The sequence below is a fragment of the Cebus imitator genome, unplaced genomic scaffold, assembly GCF_001604975.1.
Source record: "Cebus imitator isolate Cc_AM_T3 unplaced genomic scaffold, Cebus_imitator-1.0 Scaffold634, whole genome shotgun sequence".
In the NCBI taxonomy this organism is placed as follows: Eukaryota; Metazoa; Chordata; class Mammalia; order Primates; family Cebidae; genus Cebus; species Cebus imitator.
The window spans coordinates 566273-589118 of NW_016107949.1; the positions used below are offsets into that span (position 1 = coordinate 566273).

At 43.8% G+C, this 22846-nt stretch overlaps 1 long non-coding RNA gene across 1 annotated transcript; it reads right to left on the minus strand.

Moving 5' to 3' along the window:
- Positions 1-11: 11 nt before the first annotated feature.
- Positions 12-5943, minus strand: LOC108295352. The gene is made up of 3 exons (XR_001821367.2): positions 5690-5943; positions 4943-5129; positions 12-1189 (listed from the first exon to the last, which is right to left on the minus strand). It is a non-coding gene; the product is annotated as an uncharacterized LOC108295352 (long non-coding RNA).
- Between the last annotated feature and the right edge of the window lie 16903 nt (positions 5944-22846).

A 22846-nucleotide genomic window follows, 5' to 3' on the forward strand; every position in this document is an offset into this window, starting at 1 on the left:
AAGCCTCACGATATGCCTTCTGCAAGCTGGAGAATCAGAGAAGCTGGTGGCCTGCCCCAATCCAATTTGGAAGGCCTGAGAAACAAGGAAGCACATGGTGTAACTAAGTTCAAGGCTAAAGGCTTGAGAGCCCCAGAGGGCCACTGGTGCAAGTGTTAAGAGTCCAAAGGTCAAAGAACCTTGAGTTCTGTGGTCCAAAGGCATGAGGGAAGGGTGTCACAGCTCTGAAAGACAGAATTTACCCTTCTTCCACCTTTTTGCTCCATCTGAGCCCTCAGGTAATTGTGTAGTGCCTGCCAACATTGAGGGTTGATCTTCCCTACTCAGTCAACTGAGTAGGTCTCAAGCCTTTATCCTGGAACTTAGTTACACCATATGCTTCCTTGTTTCTCCAGCCTTCCAACTTAGACCAAGCTGTGCTACCATTTCTTTCTTATAGTTCTGAGGGCTGGCAAGTCCAAGATCAAGGTGCAGGCAGATCTGGTGTCTGAGGAGGGCCCACCTGCTTCTAGTTTGCAGATGGCAGTCTTTGTGTGGTAGTCTCACATGACAGAGAGTAGAAAGAAAGCTTTTGTGTCTCTTTATAATGCCACTGCCATGATCTGAATGTGTCCCTGGAAATTCAGCCACACAACACTCTCCTCCAAAAACACAGTATTTCCCAGAAACAGTGTTTCCCCAGCCATCTAGGCATCTCTCAATCCTGTCAAGTTGACACCTAAAACTACCACAGGGACACTCTACAAGTAACTGGTAAACCCACCAGAAGATCAGGGTCCAGATGCAAAAAGCCAGTGCTGATGAGTTTTTAAATAGCTTGGGGTCTCTTGGTTGGGCTGCTGTAACAAATTACCATAGACTGGGTGGCTTAAACAACACACATTTCTTTCTTACAGTTCTGAAGGCTGGCAAGTTCAAGATCAAGGTACAGGCACATCTGGTGTCTGATGAGGGCCCACCTGCTTTCTGATTTGCATATGGCAGTGTTCTTGTGGTATACTCACATGGCAGAGAGCAAGCTCTTGTGTCTCTTTTTATAAGGCCACTGCAATGGTCTGAATGTGTCTCCCAATATTCATGTGTTAGAAACTTGGTCCCCACCAGCTGTTTGGAGGCTGAGGTGGGAGGATTGCTTGAGCTCAGGAGTTTGAGGCTACAGTGAGCTATGATCATGCCATTATACTCCAGCCTAGGCAACAGAACAAGGCCCCATCAATCAGTCAGCCAATACATAAATAAGTTTATCCATCTAATCCCAAATACAATGGCTGTGAAAGAACAAATATTTGTTCTTTATAAATTACCCAGTCTCAGGTATTCTATTATAGCAGCACAAAATGGACTAACAGCCACTAATCCCACTCATGAGGGCCCTACCCTGATGACCTAATTACCTCCCAAAGTTCCCCCTTCCTAATATCATCACAATGCGGTTAAGATCTCAACATAGAAACTTTGAGGGGAGACAAACATTCAGTCCATAACATAAAGTGTCATAGCTTGGGCTGCTATAACAAATACCAAGCCATAGAGTGGTGGAGAAATTTATTTCTCAGCTCTGGGAGTTGGAAGTCTGAGGTCATGGTGCCAGCATGGTCAGGTTATGGTGAGGGTCCTCTCACATGCTGCAGATGGCTGCCTTCTTATTGTGTCCTCACATGGCAGAAAATCAGCAAGCTAGCTCTCTGTTCTCTTAGGCAGTAATTCCATTCACGAGGGCTCCACTCTCATGACCTAATTACCTCCCAAAGGCCCCACCTCCAAATACTATCACATTGGGAAATAGATTTCAACATATTAATTTTGGGGGTGACAGTCCATTCACAGCATGGAATGAACCGTGAGACTGCTGACCAGAACATGGAAAGTGCAGCCTTGTAACAGTCCCTGTGCTGGAGCCTGGCTGATTGCCAGACACAACAACCAAACCCTCACCCTGACCCCCAACCCCAGCCACACTGGAACCTGAACTGAGAGGCCACCCTTTCCTTGCAGGACCAGCTCCTAGAATAGCGGTTCTCAAACTTGAGCAAATGTCAGAATCAAGGGCTTGTTAAAACACAAACTTCTGGGCCCTAGAGTTCCCTCTGTCTGGGTGGCTGAGAAGTTGTTTGGTTACAAGTTCCTGGGTGATGCAGATTCTGTATGTCTGGACATAATATTTTGAGAACTGCTGTTTCAGAAGTTCTCCATATTAAAGTCTACTAGTCCTGACTGGTACCAAAAGGGTCATGAGGTAGTCAGTGCACAAGATACAAAGTGAAAACACTGTCTTAGAATTTAAAATAATACTTCCTAACACCAATAGGTAGTTTTTAGTTAATGGAATTATCAACCATGGCTGTATTCATTTCTTACTGCTGCTGTAACAGATTACCACAATTTGGTGACTTAAAACAATGTAAATTTATTAACGTAGAGTTTGGGATATCAGAAATCAGAAATGAAAGCCCAGGTGCAGTGGCTCATGCCTGTAATCTCAGAACTTTGGGAGAACAAAGCAGGAGGATGCTTGAGCACAGGAGTTTGAGACCAGCCTGGGCAACATAGTGAAACCCCCCATCTCTACAAAAATGCAAAAATTAGCAGGGCATGATGGTGCACGCCTGTAGTCTCAGCTACCTAGGAGGCTGAGGTGGAAGGATCACTTGAGTCCAGGAAGGTTGAGGCTGCAGTGAGCCATGATTATGCCACTGCACTACAACCTAGGTGACACAACAAGACTGTCTCAAAGAAAAAAAGAAATTAGAAATGAGTCTCACTGGGCTAAAATCAAGGAGTCAGCAAGAGTTGTGTTTTTTGTTTTGTTTTGTTTTTGAGATGCGGTCTCGCTCTGTTGCCCAGGCTGGAGTGCAATGGTGCTATCGCAGCTCACTGCAACTTCTGCCTCCTAGGTTCAAGCGATTCTCCTACCTCAGCCTCCCGAGTAGCTGGAATCACAGGCATGCACCACCATGCCCAGCTAATTTTTGTATTTTTAATGGAGACGGTTTCACCATGTTGGCCAGGCTGGTCTTGAACTCCTGACATCAGGTCATCTGCCCACCTCGGCGTCCCAAACTGCTGGGATTACAGGCATGAGCCACCACACCTGGCCAAGGAGTTGTGTTTTTATGGAGGTTCTAGAAGGAAATACATTCCTAGTCTTTTCCAGAGACTGTCTACATCCCTTGACTTATTTCCCCACTCCCATCTTCAAAGCCAGCAGTGGCTGGTCAAGCCTTTTTCATACTGCATCACCCTGAAACTGACTCTCTTGCCTTCTTCATTCACCTACAAGGACCCTTGTGATTACATTGGGCCCTCTGGGATAATCCAGAATAACATTCCAAGATTCTAAACATCTGTAAAGTTCCTTCTGCCATGCAATACATGTTCACAGGTTCCACACAGTAGGAGGTGGACATCTTTGGGAGGCCATTATTCTGGCTACCACAGTGGTGAAAACCACTAGCTACCTGCTAGACTCTGTACTTCCCTATCTGTGGGCACATAACTAGACTACACTTTCCAGCCTTCTTTGCATTTGGGTGAGGCTGTGTGACTAAGGTCTCTCCAAAGGCAGGTGAGCATAACTGTGTTACTGCCATGTTAGGTCCATGAGAATGTCCTCCGCATGCTCCTCCATTTTCTTTTCCCATTCTTAGGAACTTAGGGGATGGTAGAGCCTAGATGCCTATTTTACTTTGTTTTCTGTTTCTTGTAACAGAATACCTGAAACTGGAGAGTTTATAAAGAAAAGGAATTTAGTTCTTACAGCTCCAGAGGCTGACAAGTCCAAAATCAATGGGTCACATCTGGTGAGCACCTTCTTGCTGGTGGGGACTCTCTGCAGTCTCGGGGTGTACAGGGCATCATATGGTGAGGGGGCTCAGTGTGCTAGCTCAGGTCTCTCTTTCTCTTCTTATGAAGCCACCAGTCCGAACCTTGTGATAACACATTAATCCATTCATGAGGATAGAGCCCTCATGACCCAGTGATCATCTCTTAAAAGCCCATTTCTCAACACTGCCACATTGACAAGTTTCAGGATTAGTTTTGGAGGCGACAGACATCAAACCAAACAGTGCCGGAATGACCAAAAAGAAAGGAACCACCTGCTGACCTGAACACTCATCCTGGACTGTCAAGTGAGCAAGAATTAGATTTCAGTAAGATAGAGGTTATACTGTGGAAACTTTGCATTTGGGTTCTGCTTTTTATGGTATTTAGTTGATCGTAACTAATATATAAAGAAGCATATTTCTTCAGAAGCTACGTTGACTCCCAATATCCATTTCTCAGAAGACCTAACCTTGTACTGCCCTAGCAAGACTGAGGTCACCTGAGATAAGGAACCACAATTTTTTCCTCTCCCCTTCGATAATATATTGGCAACAGGTTCAGGGCAGGTACAACACTGAGACCTGCAGACGCCTGCTTCCTTTGTCCCTTTGGGCATACTTTCTTTCTCACTGCCTTTTGTAAGGTCCCATCCTTCAACTCTACTGCCCTCACTGGCTTCGTCATAGGGCCCCTTAGCTTCCACTTTCAAACTTGCTGGGGTTGGCCCCAGTGATGTCCGGCTTCCCTTCACTCTGTTGTACCATCCACTGATCCTCTATTCCTCTGTGTCCTTCACTGTCAAACTTCTTGAAAGGGTAGCTGACCTCTAGCCCCACTTTTGCTGCCTCCCGTCCTCTTGCCACTATGGACTCAAGTTTCTACTTTTGCTTATTCAACTGATATTTACTGAGCCCTTTCCTTGGTACTGGGGATAAGGCAAGAGCAAAAGGGTCCGTTTTGCTGCTTCTATCCAGCATAGACCATTAGACAGGCCCTTATGAGGTCAGGGAATCCACACTGGCGGGGAAGCTCCGGGGAGGGGAGAGGGAGGAAGAGGGTGGGAGGCTGGAAGAGGAAGGAAGCAAGGAGAGAGGAACCCTAGGGAGCAGAGCCTGACCTGGTCGCGGGGATGTGGGAAAGACTAGGAGGCATTGTTAGAGCCTGCAGCTGAGGGCCGAGGCTGAGTATGGGTTAGCCCATCAAAGGACGAGGAGGAAGAAAGTTACAGGCGGAGACCCCGGTGGAGAAAGGCCGACCTGGAAGGCACCAGCATGTGCACTTGGCAACTGAGGTCAAGGACGTGCCTGAGAGAGAGGAGGAAAGTGCCCTGGGGACCGGATAGGGGTTTGGAGGCTGGGAATGGCGAGGAGCTGTTGGGTTGGGAGGTGCTCCGGGCACCGTAACCATGCCAAGAGTGGTCGCAATTCAGCCAGGCCCTCCCTCCTACCGTCCCTGCCAGCGCGCCTCGCCCCCTGCTGGGCCTCTCTTCACAGCTCAGATACGAGGTTGTGACTAATAGGCCGGTTCTAATTTACAAAAACATGACGGACTGAGGCAGCAGAATCGCTTGAACCCGGGAGGCGGAGGTTGCAGTGGGCGGAGATCGCGCCATTGCACTCCAGCCTGGGCAATAAGGGCGAAGCTCCGTCTCAAAAAACAGCAACAACAAAAATACCGTGACGGAAACCAGGAAGCTGGGTGATGGCGCCTAGGGCTCCTCTTCTCCCGACCTGTGTCTAAATGATTTCTCTCCCAACCGCCCCGGCTCCCGCAAGCAGAGGAGAAGGCGGGACGTGACCGGGCTGCCAGCCCGGAGACCCTGGGTCCCCATTTGCTCTCCCGCCACCCCAAGGGCCGAGCTGACCTGGGGCCTCCCAGCAAAGATCCCAGAGATGGAAGTAGGGGTGGGCTGTGAGAAAAGCAGAAGAACGCTGGACGTGTTAACAACCCGGTCCACTGCCGCGATAAGAGACTTCAACAGCATCGTTTCCATAGCCCAAAGCCATGTTTCTAGGGCGACTGCAGCCCCAGTAAATTCCTGCCAGGGAAAGCTCAAGGCTGTCAAAAGAACTGTTTGATCCAGTCAGCACCTAAAGGTGAGGAGGGTAGGAGGCTACCACAGACCCCAGTCAGCAAACCCGGATCACCTAATCACGTGACCTGCCCTAGTCTGCTTTTGTAAATCTCCACTATCCTGCCTTTGCTCCAACGCCCACCCCCTCAACCCGCTATCTCTCCCTCCCTGTCCCTTCACTCTAAACTTAAATGCCCAGCTACCTCTACACAAAGGGAAGTTGAGTTCAGTTCACGCTGGACCCTGTTCCCTATGGCAAGCTACTGAAGGAGATCTGCTGTTACTGCTTTAGCTGGTGTTCTGCTTAATCTCCGACAGCTGGAAAGTCGTATTCTGCCCTCACCCAGCCACCCATGTAAATTAGAACGATGACTGACTGAGATCCTAATGTTGGTGGCTTAGACAAGACGAAAGTCTGAAATGGAGGCCCAGGGCTGCCACGATGGCTCTGTAGTCATAAGGGAGAGGGCTCCTGTTATCTTGTTACCCATTCCCTTCTTGTGCCCCTTCCTTCCAGTGATTCAAGAAGGCTGCCCCAGATCCTGCCATCTGGCCTGCATTCAATCAGCAGAAGCTTCCTGGAGAAGCAGAAGGAGGAACTGTGCTTGTATCACTTAACCCGTGGCCAGAACTTGGCTTCAGAGAGGCTCAGGGCATAGGAACCGGGAAGCCATGAGATCTCCCCAAACTCTGCAGTAACAGAGTCAACAAGACAATGGCTTAAGGAGAGACCAGTCCGGACACAGTGGCTCATGCCTGTAATCCCAGCACTTTGGGACACCCAGGCAGGCAAATCATGAGGTCAAGAGATTGAGACCATCCTGGCCAACATGGTGAAACCTCGTCTCTACTAAAAATACAAAAATTAGCTGGGCATGGTAGCACGCGCCTGTAGTCCCAGCTACTCGGGAGGCTGAGGCAGGAGAATCTCTTGAACTAGTGAGGCAGAGATTGCAGCCAAGATGGTCCCACTGCACTCCATCCTGGTGACAGAGCAAGACTCTGTCTTAAGAAGAAGAAGAAGAAAAAAAAAAATGGAGAGACCAGCTGATCAGTCACACAAGTTGTTCCACAATAACCCTTGTGTCAGAAGGGGAGGCTGAATACCAAGACCACTGGCCCCACTTTGAGCCCCTTCACTATGAGTACACTTCAGAGGGCTCTGGCAGGGTGAGGGAGACTTGGTGGTGTCATGGAGAGTAAAGGTCTAGCAAATCCATTGTGAAGACATTTCATGGGGACAACCCAGTGACTTCACTTGAAGCAAAGTGGGATTTTCCAAACTTGAGATTCTTATTTTCTTTTGTATTCATGTACAAGAAGTACGGGGGAGGCGGATGGGGGAAAAGCAAATGAGCTTTGTGTATGAGGAGCTGGGGTCTGGCTCTTGACAATGTCACCCACCCTATCCCCAGGCTTTCCTTGGGGCAGAAAGACTGTGGTAGGGGCTTTCAGTGTCAGCTCTGAGATCTAGAGGTATAACCAGTGTTTTGATTAAGTCACATCACTGATGAGCTTCTCTTTCTACTTTGGCAAACCAATCTTCTGTAAAATGGTCTTCACAGTTTCTTTTTTAAAGCAGATAAACTTATTTTTCAGATAAAAATGTAGACAGAACCCTCAAATAGATGACGGTGCAGCTTCTCCGGTAGAGACTGGAGAATTGGGGTGTTGACCACTGGGCCTTACAGACTCTCCCTAGTAATCTGAGTCACCTCCAAAGAGCTAGGTATCAACTCCAAGATACCCTGTGTCCCTTTCTTCCATTTAGTAATCGAAGCCTCACCACCAGAGGTTTGGCAGGGGATGTGCCCAGCTTCCTTTCAAGTCTCTGGCCAATGGGATGTAAGCAGAAGTGAAGGGACAACTTTCAGGTGATGACTTTGAAAAGAAACCTTAGTCCTCTGCTTCCCCTGCCCTTATACCTGGCTGGGGATGGGAGAACTGGAGCAGTCTCTTGGATCTGCAGGTGGATACCATGTGCTGATGTTGGCAAAGCAACCTCAGTGCCTAGAGTACCTTAAAGAGCAGGGCAACTATTGCTCTGCACCACCCACCTTCTACCTCTGAACTGTCACCCGAAAAAGAAACAGAGGCCTGCTTGTTGAAGCCAGTGTGTTTGATGTCTTTTTGTACGGTGGATTAGCCAGTTGCCTAACTAGAAGACCAAGGCTCAAAGGAACATACTTTGAGCTTCTCCACAGTTTGAGAACCTCTACATTACCTATACCAAGCCTTCCCTAGCACCCAATTTATAGAAGACCATTTCTCTTCTCATAACACATGTCCTCATGTGGCTTTGGCCTGTTTAACAGCTTTCTCAACTCCATCCCAATAGAGAAATCTGCAGTTTTCATGGAAGAGAGGATCTAAAAAGTTAGTTCTTCCAATTGGTCATAGATGTAGATATTAATTTATAAACTGATACAGGAACACACAGCAAAAATTAGTAGAAAATCTGATTCCTGTTTACTTTTCTCCTTGCATTGTTTCCTGCCAATGCACGCCGTTTCTTTATTCTTTCCGCTCTTCCTCACTCCTCCTTCCCTTTAATTTTTCTCTGTTATGTCTAAATAAGCTGTCCATGCATGGCACTCCATGGGCTCTGATAACAGTCTCAACAAGGCGATGGCTTAAAGATGGAGTGACCAGCTGGTCAGTCACACAAGTTGTTCCAGTGTAATTACTTTCACAGGTGTTTCAGTTTGGATGATAAATTATGTGGACACTCTACTCAAAGAACAAAGAACTTTATGTCTATCTTGCTTCAAAGTCCAAGGTGAGCATGCCTGCCTGGCAGCTCTCCCTAATTCCTTTTAAATCATTGCTTTGCCATACTTCAGCACATTGCTGTCATCTGTGTGGTTGAAGATGGACTGCTGCCATGTTGAGTCACCAGTGACTTTTTGATTCTTTAATTCCAGTTTGACTGGCATTCCTCTTTGTGTGTGTATTCAGTTCTATGCAGTTTTATCACATTTGTAGGCTTGTGTAACCACCACCGCAGCCAAGATACAGAACAACCAAGTTTGTTTTTGTTCACTGTCACTTCTCCAAAATCTAGTGCAATGCCTGGCACAAAGACACTCAGTACATATTTTTTGAATGAGTGAATAAATGAATGAATGAATGGTGTGCTAGTTTGGGTTTCAAGATGCTATAGCTGAGATGCAAAACCCAAATAGTGCAAGTGAGGTACATGTGGCAGTCTAGAGGTAGGACCAGCAGGATAGCTGTGCCATCTATCTCTGGGCCAGGCAACTGCTGCTGTCCTACTATGTCCCTAGCAGATGTGCAGGGGATAGGCAGGGCCCAGTCTTTACAAGGACAGGGCCTGGAGTTGTATGACTCACTTCCCCTCATATCCTACTGGCCAGGACTTAGGTGTAAGTACACACCACACTGCATAGGAGGCCGAGGTAGATGGTATTACTTGCCTGCAATTCTTCCTTGCCTCTTTTCTCTTGGTAGTTACTCACCAAAGTGGAGAGTACTTTTCTACAACTCATGCAGGGCTTTGGCCAATGGAATATGGGTAGAAGCAAGCATGTTAATTCTGAGCTGATGCCTTAAGAGTCCCCTTGTGTCTCTGCTCGCCCACTGGCCCTGTTGCCACCCTAGGTGGTCACTGGTCCAGAGGATGAGAGACAAGAGAAGCAGCCCTGACTCAGTTCATAGTGTAAAGCACAGCTGCCTCTACTGGCCTGCAAGAAAAATTAATGACTTCTTTGATAAGCCGCTGAGATTTTGAGGTTGCCTACCATGAGCTCAACCTTAACTGAGTTAGTTCTACTGGTAACAAAGGGAAGAATTAACATTTGTGGACTTTGAGCATTCTACAGTATGAGAGGGGCCCCTCTCTGGATGGAGCAGGGAAGGCCTGACCTGTAGGGACTCCTTAAGATTCCAGAGCAGAACCCAGGCCACTTAGTTAGCATGGACAAGATGGAGACGGCATGCTTTCCTGGGACTCTCATGGGCAGAGGGACTGGAGATCAGCTGAACTGGGGCCAGATGGAAGCACCTCTGTCTTGCGGCATCTTGGGGATAAAGGGAAGTTTGGGGTGAGAAGAATGATAATGGAAAGCTGCTATGTACAAACAAAACTGTCCCATTGACAAGTTGAAGAAGAGTTTTCCCACTGAGTTGAGAACTGGTACTAATAATAGAAGCCTCAGATAACTGTGCATTTTGCCATATTACATAGTTCATTTGTGTCTATCTGTTGCCAATACAGCTATAGAGAATGATACTGCTCCAATTTGGATCCAATACAGTATTTGGAATGCATGGAAAAGATAACTGATGCCTTTACTAGATGCCTTATCTCTGAAGGATTATTTCTCCACATAATCAGCTCTCAGTTTTGTGCTGAATGCAGCTGTTGAAGGAAGCAGCTCTCTGTCTTCCTTGCTGATTATCCCGCCAACAGGAATTTGGGTGTGCAGAAATGACATCAAATTCTTTCCACGTGGAAACTGCTAGAGATGTACAAGAGGTTAAAAAGCTTTTAAAAGCACAGCAAGTTGGGTGTGAATATCAATTTTGAGGTAGATGAATTAGTTCCTGATAAAGTATTGGATGCTTATTTGAAACTGGTTGAGGGAAAGAAAACATGACTCTAAAAAGTTCTTCAAATACATATATATACTAAATTTTAACTGGTTTTTATTGATATTTATCTGTCTACTTTCTATTATGAAAATTTTCAACATTTAAAATGTCAAAAGAATAAAACCACAAATGCTTCTCATCTAGATTCAATGGTTGTTAATGCTTTACCATATTTAGTTTTCTGTCTCCCCGCAAACACATGATGCACACAATTTTTGAAAATAAGTTGTCAGTATGACATCATGATCCCTAAGTGCTTCAATATGAATCTCCTAAGAATATAGAAAATCTCCTATATAACCACAATACCACTATCATACCTAGGAAACTTAGCAATGATTCTGCAATCACAACTAATATACAAGTCATTTTTAAATTTTCACAATTGTCCCTTAAATATTTTTATGCAGTTTCCCCCAAGATTGAATCAAGGCTTGTGGATTCCACCTGGAGATTAATCTGGAAAATCTCCCCCACCTTAACCTCTGTTTGGATTTGATTTACAACATCGACTGGAATCTGCACCAGCTGTCTTAAAGAAAGTCACACATCTCTGTTTGCCTGATTGTTTCCTGATGGTGTCCTTTAGCTTACTTTTAAGCCCTTAAAATGGAAGCTAGGGTGTTTTTATTGTTTTTTTTTGTTTGTTTTTCTGAGTCTCGCTCTATTGCCAGGCTGGAGTGTAGTTGTGCGATCTTGGCTCACCGCAACCTCTGCCTTCCGGCTTCAAGCGATTCTTCTGCCTCAGCCCCCCCAAGTAGCTGGGACTACAGACATGTGCCAACACGCCCAGCTAATTTTTGTATTTTTAGTAGAGAGGGGGTTTCACGGGGTTTTGATCTCTTAACCTTGTGATCCGCCCGCCTCAGCCTCCCAAAGTGCTGGGATTACAGGCATGAGCCACCGCGCCCAGCCAGAACTTAGGTTTTAGGTTTGAATAAACTTTTTTTTGGTTTTTGTTATAAAAAATACCTTATAGGTATTCCATGAGGAGGTCCACACATCGGGTTTTTGCACTACCAGTGATGTTCTGGGGGATGACCTGGTTAAGAAAGTAATTATTATATGTCCATGAAAAGGTACCTTTGCCTGGGAACATCCACTGAGGCAAAGTTTACATGCTATTGCTTTGCGGGGTGGAGGTGCAACGATATGAAACAAAGAGGGGAAAAATGAATTGAGGGGGAAAAATACAAGGCAGTCCATTGCTGAATTGGCCACTGCTTGATAAACAGCACAGTTGACTGCTTGGCCATGTGAGACATCTTTGGAGGTGCTGTGTTCCATTGCACCTCAGAGGAGGCCTACAAGACAAAGGTCATGGTGTGTTAAAGACCCTGTACTTCGGGATTCTGTTACTAGGTGCCTCTGCACAGCCACTGGGAAAGCCAGTCCACCCATAGGCCTGTTGGACCTGGGCACAGGAGTTGCTGCAGCTCCTGCCCTGGCAGATGTAATCACATGGTCTCGCCAAAGACAGTGGTGCCTGTCATTATAGGAGGTAAAGTGACACGGTGGAAGCTGGAATTCATGCCCAACACTGGGGCTGCTTTACCCAGGATCAGGGCAAGTGTGTCCCCAGGGGCAGGCAGGGTCAAATGGATGTACTGGGTGGATATAAATTGGATCCGACATTTTTTTTCCCTTTGAAATTACTAAATGATTCGTGGGGTATACTTTGCCCCTGTAGGAATATTCTGTTGCCCCTCCACTTTTATGTATTGTTTTAACATCCATTGATTATTCTTGCCTGTACCATTTATTACAGCAAGAGATGCATGATATGAAGGTTAGTTATGTTCATTACCACTACGATGTCATTGTTTGTAGGCTTTTTCAGGAAACAACTAGTATGCTTTATTTGCATATGTCATGAATATTTATAATTAAAAATACATATATGATGAAATAGTATGAGTTTATATTGCTATTAAAATTTAACATGTGTTTAAATTCTTTTTTATATTTTATCTTTTTCTTCTTATACTGAAAAATTCCTAGTTCCTAATAATGTTGATATATAGATATAGTCAGAGTAGTATGTCCAAGTTGCCCAAATTAACATTTTTGTTTATTGTTGGTTTAGATCAGTTTTAGATAGAATTGGTCATTTATTTCTTTTAAGGTCTGATTTTAAGGCATTTTCCTTTATAAATTACTTTTATTTCTGAATATATAGAATAAATGGTTCAAAAATCAATACTGTGTAAAAACATTTGATTAGAGGAGTCGCACTCCAGTTCACATCCCCACCACTCTGTTCCAGTCTCCCTACAAGGATAGGTCATCATATTGATTAGTTTCTGGTTTTTCCTCTCCTGTGTTTCTTTTTGCAAACATGAGCAAGTACATATATACATTTTTGTTTGTTTGTTTTTGTTTTGTTTTAGACAGGGTTTTGCTCTGTCGCCAAGCTGGAGTGCAGTGGCATGATCTCGGCTCACTGTAATCTCTGCCTCCCGGGTTCAAGGGATTCTTCTGCCTCAGCCTCCCGAGTACCTGAGACTACAGGCATGAACCACCATGCCCAGCTAATTTTTGTATTTTTAGTAGTGATGGGGATGGTCTCGATCTCTTGACCTTGTGATCCACCCAACTTGGCCTCCCAAAGTCCTGGGATTACAGGCCTAAGCCACCATGCCTGGTGTACATATATACATTTTAATTTATCCTTTTTTCTTACACAAAATGTGGTGCACTGTACACTCCATTCTGTCTTGCTTCTCTCTCTTAATAATGTATGCTGAAAGCATCATTCCGCATTGGTTCACAGACACCTTAAATACAAAAATTTATCAATTGTTTATCATATGTCAAATGTATTAGGGTAGGCTAGACAATGCTCCAGTAGCAAAAAATCTAAAACAAAAACAAAAATACCCAAACCACAGTGACTACAAATAAAGGCTGACTTCTTGCTCACATAAAGTCCTTTGTGGATTGGACAACCCTCCTTACAAGTTATCTTATAACTGCATCACCTAGAACATACATCTATATGGTGGCTTATTGGCTAGAACCGTCGCATGGACTCAAACTGGTGGAAAATGTGGTCTCTATGAAGAGGAAACTGAGATGGGATTTGGTGAATACTAGCACTACCTCAGCCACGCTAGTCTTTATATAAGCCTCACAACAGCTCTGTAAATTAGGTAATCTTATTATTTCCATTTTATAGCTAAGGACATTGAGGCTCCAGGTGTTATATATGCCTTTCAAAGTCAGAGTGTTCCTGCGTTCCAGGGTTCATTTCAAATCTATGTTTGTCTGCCTTTAAAGCCTGTACTGACACCAAATTCTATGATCAATTATTATTGTCCATTAATAAAGCATGGGAAATCCATTTCATCCATGCACGAATACAAATCTCCAACATTAGCGATCAGTACAACTGGTACAGAACAATAAATATTTAGAGTTAAGATTCATAAGCTGTTTTCTACAAAAAAGTGCAAGATTAAAATGAAATCCCTGGACCAATAAAGACTAAAACATTACAGGACATGATATTTCAGTAAATGGGACAATAAAGTAGTTTTATTTATAATTTCTGAATCAAGAGTTGTTACAGGAATTTTTTAAACCTCAAAGTGAAACTGTAAACATTTTTTCTTCCTCTACCTAAGTAAAGTCATCGTATATTCAGCATATGAGAGAAGTTATAAATCTTTCAAAACCATTTGGGGTGGCTCAGATGGACTTATGTCAAGTAATCTCCAAGGATTTCAAAGTCAAAAAACATTCCCTTTAAAGGAAGAAATAAAACAAAACAAATCAAAAATCACATGGCCATTTGGACAGTGCCTCTTGCCCCACATTATCACTTACTGCCTAAGACTCCATTGCAACAATGTGCCCAGCATATGCTTTTAGAAAGTGATTACAACCAACTAAAACTGGGAACTCCAAATTACGTGAAGCATTGCCATCTGTATGCTGGGACTGTAGACTCAATGAAAAGGTAGGGTGGTTCCAGAAGGGTGATTTCCCCTCACCTGCGAGTGTGAAACTAACACCTGGCTGTTAACCCAGCATAGTTTTCACAAAGAATACCCTGCAAATTTCATTATCCTATCAGTGGCTTTCAGGCATTCTGGACTGTGACTACAGTTTAGTCAGCCAGTGTACACACACACACTCACAGAAGTTTTATGAGACTAAATTCGGGCAATACACTCTGATCCCCCACTCTACCCCACCTGCCTACAGACTCTTGCCTCTCCGTCAAATCCCACTGTCTGCCCCTCATAGGCCAAGACTGTTCATATCCTCAGAATCAGGACCTTTGGGCTTGGTTTGTCCTTTCATTCTTTTTTTCCCCTCCCTTTCCTCCATCCCTCAGCAGAAAATCAATTATTGTATGAAATTGCTCACACATCGATGTTATCATGAAGCACTGCTTCTTCCCTGCCTTCCTCCTGTTCAGGCTGTTTCTTTAACCTTTGGCTAAAGGCAAGGAAGAATGTCACCCCCCAGACAAGGCTTCTCTGAGTCTTTGGCAGCTAGGCCTTGCAGGGCCTCCTTGCAAATAACTGAGTCTTTCTTCACTGGTTCTCATTTCTCTCTGTCTCTCTCTGTTTCTGTCTCTCTGTCTCTCTCTCTCTCTCTCTCTCTCTCTGTGTGTGTGTGTGTCTCTTTCTCTCTCTCTCTCTCTGCCTCTCTGTCTGGCCACAATTCCTTCTGAGGCCTTATCGCCATTTGTTAACATTTACTTATCCAGACTCTTCTGCCAGGGTCATCTGGGTCTTTTAAAGTTAAAAAAAGTCCAATCAAACTGGCATTAAAACAAAACCAAACAAAAAACCCTAATCATTGTTAATGTGTAAATGGTTGCCACTGGGTAAATATTTGAAATTTTGCATTTAAAAAAATCTAACCAGTATTTATTAAGTTCTGCTACCTGTGCCTAATACTGTTAAGGAGCACACAAAGTTAACCCACAAGTTCTTGCATTCAAGAATCACACTGGAAAGCAAGATTTAGTTAAATGAAAGCCATTTAAGGATGACCCAAAGAATAAAATGAGTCTGGAATGATGAATAAAATGAGTCTGGAATGATTAATAAAATCAGATAATGACAATGTGTTTCCTCGTCTGTGGAATCACAGAGGATTTGAACAGGTTATCCATAAAATTCTCTCTTTTATTCCAAATAAATGAGCACTAGATATTTCAAATTTTATTATATTTTTATATATAATACAATTTTATATTATAATAAAATAATATAATATAAATTATATATTATATAATAAAATAACATACTAACAGTACTATGTGCCAGACACCATTCCTGAACTCTTCCAATTCATAATACAATGATGTGGCCATTATAAATCTTCCATGCTGCAGGTGGGGAAACTTAGCCAGAGAGAGGTTAAGAATTTGCCCATGGGCACACAGCATTGTGGTACAGCTGGCATTTGAACCCAAGGCAGATAACCAGTGTATCATGGCATCTCTGTGTAGACCTAAACTCATTCTTAACCATACTTATTTTCAAATTATATTCCTTACTTCTTTAATGGGAAAACAGTGTATCCTTGTTGGGATGCCTATTTTTCTATTTTCCATTAACCCTAAAACTTTGCCGTCTCAGTTCAAACTCCTACAATTTGCAACCAAGTCTCTAACATTTGCTTGGCTGCATCTTTTCTCCAGGGATTTGGTTTACTGGAATCTACAAATTTTATTCAGATTTTAGCCGAAATCCTGCCTTATCCACTGTATCACTTATCTTTTAAATTTTCTCAAAACATATTAGGTTAAATCTTCATCTTATAGCTCTCTTTTTTCTATCCCTTTTAAAATTTTGATTCCACAGCCTCCCTGGGAGGATTTCCTCTTAGTGCTTCACTAAAATCTGAGTTTCTTCTATGGCTGCTCCCGTCTACTTCATCCCTGCAGCTGCTGCACGTCCACCCAAGTCCTATCAAGACACTGCTGTGAGACTGAGAAAATAAGAAAAGGAGGAAGACCAGGGACAGCTGTGCCACAGTGAATTCCAATATAGGGCAATGAAAACTCATGCTGACAGTGGTTTCGAGGAGAGTGGCATTTGAGCTGGTAATAAAGTCCAAGGACATCAGGGAGTGAAGGGAGACCTGCTGCCCTGGGCTGAAGGAGGGAGATGAGTCTGAGGTCTCTGTGTCCCTCAGTTCAGCCATCCCTGACCTCTACTCTGGAACAAACTGCCTGTGGTGTTCTATATAGTGCCAAAGCCCAGAAAAAGACAAATCATGATTTTTTTTTTTTTTCTTAGAATATTCTCCTCACCTGGGTTGCAGCCAAGTAGATCTGAGCCATTTCATATATTGCATCCGGTTCCTCACTGAAATTCCAATTGTTTTTCACCCATTCGAGAAGGCGTGGCAGAATGCAAGCAAGTCAGCTTGCTGTGCCCATAGACATAACCTCAAATGGGTTTATTTACGCAGGTCAGTCATCTGAAAAGATCAGCCCTTAGCAATTCCTAGGAATTAATTAGTGGTGTGACACAATGCAGCTGTGATTGGCACAAGCCAGAGACAACTGGGTGGTGGGAGGCACAATACTAAATTACTAACCCCCAGAAGCCTGTGGCCTCCACTTAAAAAAAAAAAAAATCCTTGCCTTGAATGCCACCTAATGAGTGCTTGCTGGGGTATTGGATGGTCTCGAACCTACATTCTTGCATTGTTTTGGAAGGCGTCCTATGTTGATACTGAGTGGGGGGCCACATACAGACCACACTTTGTCACAAAATAAGGTAGAAAAAAATGAGTTCTACACCTGGCAAAAGATCAGAGAACTGTGCTTTGAAAGATGAATAGATAGATTTGTTTCCCTTTTTATGATTAATGAAGATTATTACTGACAATTATTTAAAATGTTTCTAATAATTACAATGGTTGTTCTTGGTTCAAAACTCATTTCACAAAAGATAAAGAATTATACAGTTCTAATTAAGGTTTGGGAGTAATATTTAAAATTGGTTTTCCCAAAGTACTTTTCAAGTGTTCCTGCACAAGGAGATGAGTAAAGAATTTGCTCAGGGTCTGTGATAAGCTGGACCTTGGAATGAGGACCAGAATCCAAGCTCCTGACCCCAGACCCAGCTTAGATGATAAGGAGCATAAATACTCATACTGGAGTTTGGTTGTTTTTGAAGAGGGATTTATGATCCCCAAACGAGGAGTTCCTTTCTCCCCAGGTTGCTTTCAAGACTTTGTGGTGACCCACCTACTCCCAGAAGGCAATCCTGATTAATTTTACTGCCCTCCAAACAGGTCTTTATGTCAGCACTTCTGAACTGACTTAAGTCTTTTGTTTCTTTCTTTATTTTTCTTTTTTCCTTTTCGCTGCCTGGATATAAACTCAATTGTTATTATCTTAAGAATGAATTTCCTTTCTACAGTGACCTGAAATATCTTGAGGGTAAAAGACACTTCTATTTATGACTGTGCTTCCCTGACCTTCCTCTCCCACCCATCTCCCTTTGTAACCCTCTTCCTGCCTCCCTGCCGCCCCTCCCACTCCACACAAGTGGCCCAGTGCAGGAAAACTTCAGCCTCCTGGCGTCAGGAAGGTTTCAAGCGCTCACTGGTAATGGACACACCCCCTCTGGAGGAGCTGGGCTGAAGAAATACTGACTGGCCTGGACAAATGCTCCTAATTTAAATGTAAATTTAGACTTTAAAAATAGACCTGGTGATATGCAGAATTTACAATATTGTTTAAACAGACTGGCTTTCTCTGTGATGATCACTCTTTAGGAGCCCTGAAAAGGAGAGGCCAGGTGGGAAATGGGAACTCCTGGCTTCCTCAGGGAAGAGAATGAGGGCTCTCCACCAACTACCCCCTGGAAGCTCAACGCCTAGCAGCGCCGGGCGCCTTCTGATTGCATCTGGGAACCTAAAGCCCTCAGATGTTTGTACAGCTCGTTGCAGTTTTAAAAGGGTTCCCACACATATGGCTTCACCTGATCCTCATGAGTGCTTTGCCAGGGGTGAAGGACAGGTTTCATTATCCTTGCTTTACGAAGAGGAAACTGGATCCCTGGAGTCCACAGAAATGAGAGGAGCCAGGATCTGAGCTCACAGATAAATATTCATTGAGTTGAACAAATACAGAAATTTTAAGGTAGACAGAGTGTTTGTTCTTAAGAAGCTCATAATCTAGTTGTGGAGAAATGTTCAAAATATTTTTTATTCTTTATTTATTTATTTTTGAGACAGAGTCTTGCTGTCTCCCCCAGGCTGGAGTGCAGTGGCACAATCTCAGCTCACTGCAACCTCCGTCTCCCAGGTTCAAGCAATTCTGCCTCAGTCTCCTGTGGGATTGCAGGCCTTCACCACTATGTTCAGCTATTTTTTGTATTTTTAGTAGAGACGGGGTTTCGCCATGTTGGTCAGGCTGATCTCAAACTCCTGACCTTAGGTGATTCACCTGCCTTGGCCTCCCAAAGTGCTGGGATTACAGGAGCCACCTCGCCTGGCTCCAAAATAAAAATAATTAAAATAACCATACAATGAATAATAAGGCAAAACCAGACATCCTTCATTGTGAAATGAGGCAAGAAAGTGCTGTGATTTTTTAGGGGACTAAAGTAACTTTCATCCCATGATTGAACTGAACTGAAATTTCTGTGTCCTCCACCCCTACCCCATTCCAAGTTCCTGCTGAATATTCTGGGTTTTGCTAGAATTCCTTATGACACATAAAACATCTTCAGCTCTACACCTTAGCTATGGCGATGTCTGGGCTTGTCACATTATCTTCAGTCCTGTATTTGCAGTGCAACCAGGGCCAAAACAAAAAAGAATTTTTTTTTTTAATTAAAAAAGTCACAGGGAACATGAAAAAGGGGAAAAGGGAAATTTGTATTCAGTGTCCCAGGAAAGTCCACCCTCTCCTTCTAGGAGTGGATCTTAGTGGATCTAATGAATCACACACATGAAGAGAGACGTAAAAGAGGAAGGAGCTTCAGGAGAGTACTGACCAGGTCAAAGGAGAGGGTCGGGGAGAAGAGCCATGAAATAATCAGGAGACAAACTTTTGGGGACTTTTGACTGACTAGATGTGGCAACGCTGTGGAAGACTTCTGGCCTGCCATTTCCTGATAATGGGACTGCTGAGAGAGGAGCTGGGAGGAGCGCTGCAAATTTCGCTTTGGACACCTGAGTCAGCGGTATCTGTAAGGGGACCTAGTTGGGAGACCAAGCAGGCAATTGGACACGTGGGCCAGGGGCACAGAGAAGGGGCTTGAGGATGCATATTTGGGTATTGCCATGGTTCCAATGTCCCCTCCAAAACTCATATTGAAACTTAATCCTCAAAGTGGCAGCGTGGAAAGGCGGGGCCTTTAAGAGGTGATTGGTTCATGAAGGCTCTATTCCCATTATTGAATGGATTAATCATGGGAGAACTGGCAGCTTTATAAGAAGAGAAAGTGAGTCCCATGCTAGCACCTTAGCCCCCTTACCATGTCATGCCCTGAACCCCTCAGGACTCTGCAGAGAGTCCCCAGCAGCAAGAGCGCTCTCACCAAATGCAGCCCCTCAACTTTGGACTTCTCAGCTTTCAGAGCTGTAAGAAATAAATTCCCTTTCTTTATAAATTACCCAGTTTCAGATATTCTTTTTTTAAATTTTATTATTATTATTCTTATTATTATTTTTGAGATGGAGTCTCACTCTGTTGCCCAGGCTGGAGTGCAGTGGTGCAATCTCAGCATACTGCAACCTCCACTCCCTGGGTTCAAACAATTCTCCTGCCTCTGTTTCCTGAGTAGCTCTTACAGGCGCCTGCCACTGCACCCAGCTAATTTTTGCATTTTTAGTAGAGACGGGGGTTTCACCATCTTGGCCAGGCTGGTCTTGAACCCCTGACCTCGTGATCCACCCTCCTTGGTCTCCCAAAGTGCTGGGATTACAGGTGTAAGCTACTGCACCTGATTCCAGTTTCAGATATTCTGTTATAAGCAATAGAAACAGACTACCTTTGACATGGAGTGGATACTGGAAGTCATATGACTTCTGTGGAATCATCTTGAAAGAAAGTGTAAAATGAGAAGACACAAGGGCCTAGGAAAGAGCCCTAGGGAGCTCAGCATTTGCCCAGCAGGAATCTGAGGAGGAGCGGCCAGAGGAGGGGGAACTCAGGAGAGCATGCTGGTGTGGGAGTCAGGAGAAGTGTGTCAGAAGGGAGCAGCTGACAATGTCAGAAGCTGCCAAGAGGCACGATAAGATTGAGGGAGGAAGTGAGTGTGGCTGTTTCTTTATGGGCCAGAATTTTAAAACAACAGGATGAAAGGGCACCTAACAAATAGCAAATACACAAACTAAGTTTTGTACCTACCAGACTTCAGACTAAAACTAGTACAAGGGATACTTGCCAGCATAAGGAGAAGCCCAGGAAATTACAAGTGAATGTCCAGTTTCTCAAATGACTTACAAACAATTATCATCCAAACAAATAGTATGAAAAAATATACACCTGAAAAAATGTGTGAAAATGGCCAAGAAAACACTGAAAATCAAGGTTAATGGAGGAAGATTTTACTGCCAGTTATTAAAATTTACTAGTAGCTGTGCTGACTGGAACTGCCAGAATAGATAACAAGCCCAGATAGGAAGCCCTGATACATGACTTTGGTGGGGACTAGTAGGTAGCTCCTCTGGCTACCTTCTTTCCATTTGAATAGGTTGGATTTCTAACTCCCTGGTAACTAGGTTCAGCTATTCAGGTGTCCTTGAGTTAGACTTGAAAGGCAGAGAGCAGAGGCCATTTTCCTGCTGCTTCTGATGGAGATGCAAGGCTTCCATAGGAAAGAGGGGTCCACCTGTATAAAGAGCCCGACAGCCATATTCTCCAGGTGTTCAGTCCCTCTTCGCCACCCCAAACCAAGTGACAGTCCAAGAGACTCCACCCATGGAGACTCCACCTGCTGGTCCTCCAGGTGGAGTAACTGATAACAAAAATCTCTAGCTTACTCCTAAGTGTTTATTCTGAAGGCAGAGTATGTGCAGCAAGACCAGATTTTTGGCCCAGCTAGCATTGACTACTACAATGTCAAAAGAGCACATAAACAGACTTAAAAAGCAAATGACAAACTGGGAAAAATGGCTGTAACATAGGCAGCAAAAGGCTAATATTCTACAAAGAGTTCTTGCAAATGAATAAGACAAAGATGAATCCAAGTGGGCAAAAGATTATGTGTAGGCAATCGGCAAAAGTGATGCATAAAACAGGTTCAACATTACTAGTAATTAATGGCATAAAGCTTAAATAAAACAATAATACAAAACCATTGTTCCATTATATTGTCAAAGATGACAAAAAATGGTGTGACAGTGAAGGATGTGGAGAAAAGTTGGTGTCAAAGCTGTGCCATCTTTCTGTATATCTTTCATATTAATCAAACACCTTCAACAATGAGCACACCTTTTGACACCAGTTCCCAGACTTTATTCTGAATAAAATAATGATGTGCACACAGATTTAGCTACAAGTACTTTTGCAAAAGTTAAAAGTTGAAAACAACCCAAATGTACAAAAATAAGAGAGATAATTATGGTACAATTGTATAATGGTATGCCACTTGGTCCTTAAAAATGCCATAGAAGGCCGGGCATGGTGGCTCACGCCTGTAATCCCAGCACTTTGGGAGGCCAAGGCAGGTGGATCACCTGAGGTCAGGAGTTTAAGACCAGCCTGACCAACATGGAGAAACCCTGTCTCTACTAAATATACAAAATTAGCCAGGCATTGTGGTGCATGCCTGTAATCCCAGCTACTCAGGAGGCTGAGGCAGGAGAATCACTTGAACCATAGAGGCAGAGGTTGCAGTGAGCCATGATCGTGCCATTGCACTCCAGTCTGGGCAACAAGAGTGAAAACTCCATCTCAAAAAAACAAATGCCATATAAGTATATTTTTGATAGGCTTATTTCTGGCTGCTGGTTTTACAGGTGTTTTTTTATTTTATTTTATTTTATTTATGGTTTACTATTTTCCTGTAATTATTGCACATTTTTTAATAATGATTTTTTTAAACTGGCAATTATATGGTGAAAAGGAGAGAAAGGCATTAGTAAATTCTGAAGTGACTGAAATTAAATTGTAACTCATCATTAATAAATAAGCATCATGTGAGGTCAACATGGTGAAACTCCGTCTCTACTAAAGATACAAAAAATTAGCTGGATGTGATGGTGTGTGCCTGTAATCCCAGCTACTTGGGAGACTGAGGCAGGAGAATTGCTTGAACCCAGGAGGCAGAGGTTGCAGTGAGCCAAGATCACGCCTTTGTACTCCAGCCTAGGTGACAGGGAGAGACTCCATCTCAAAAA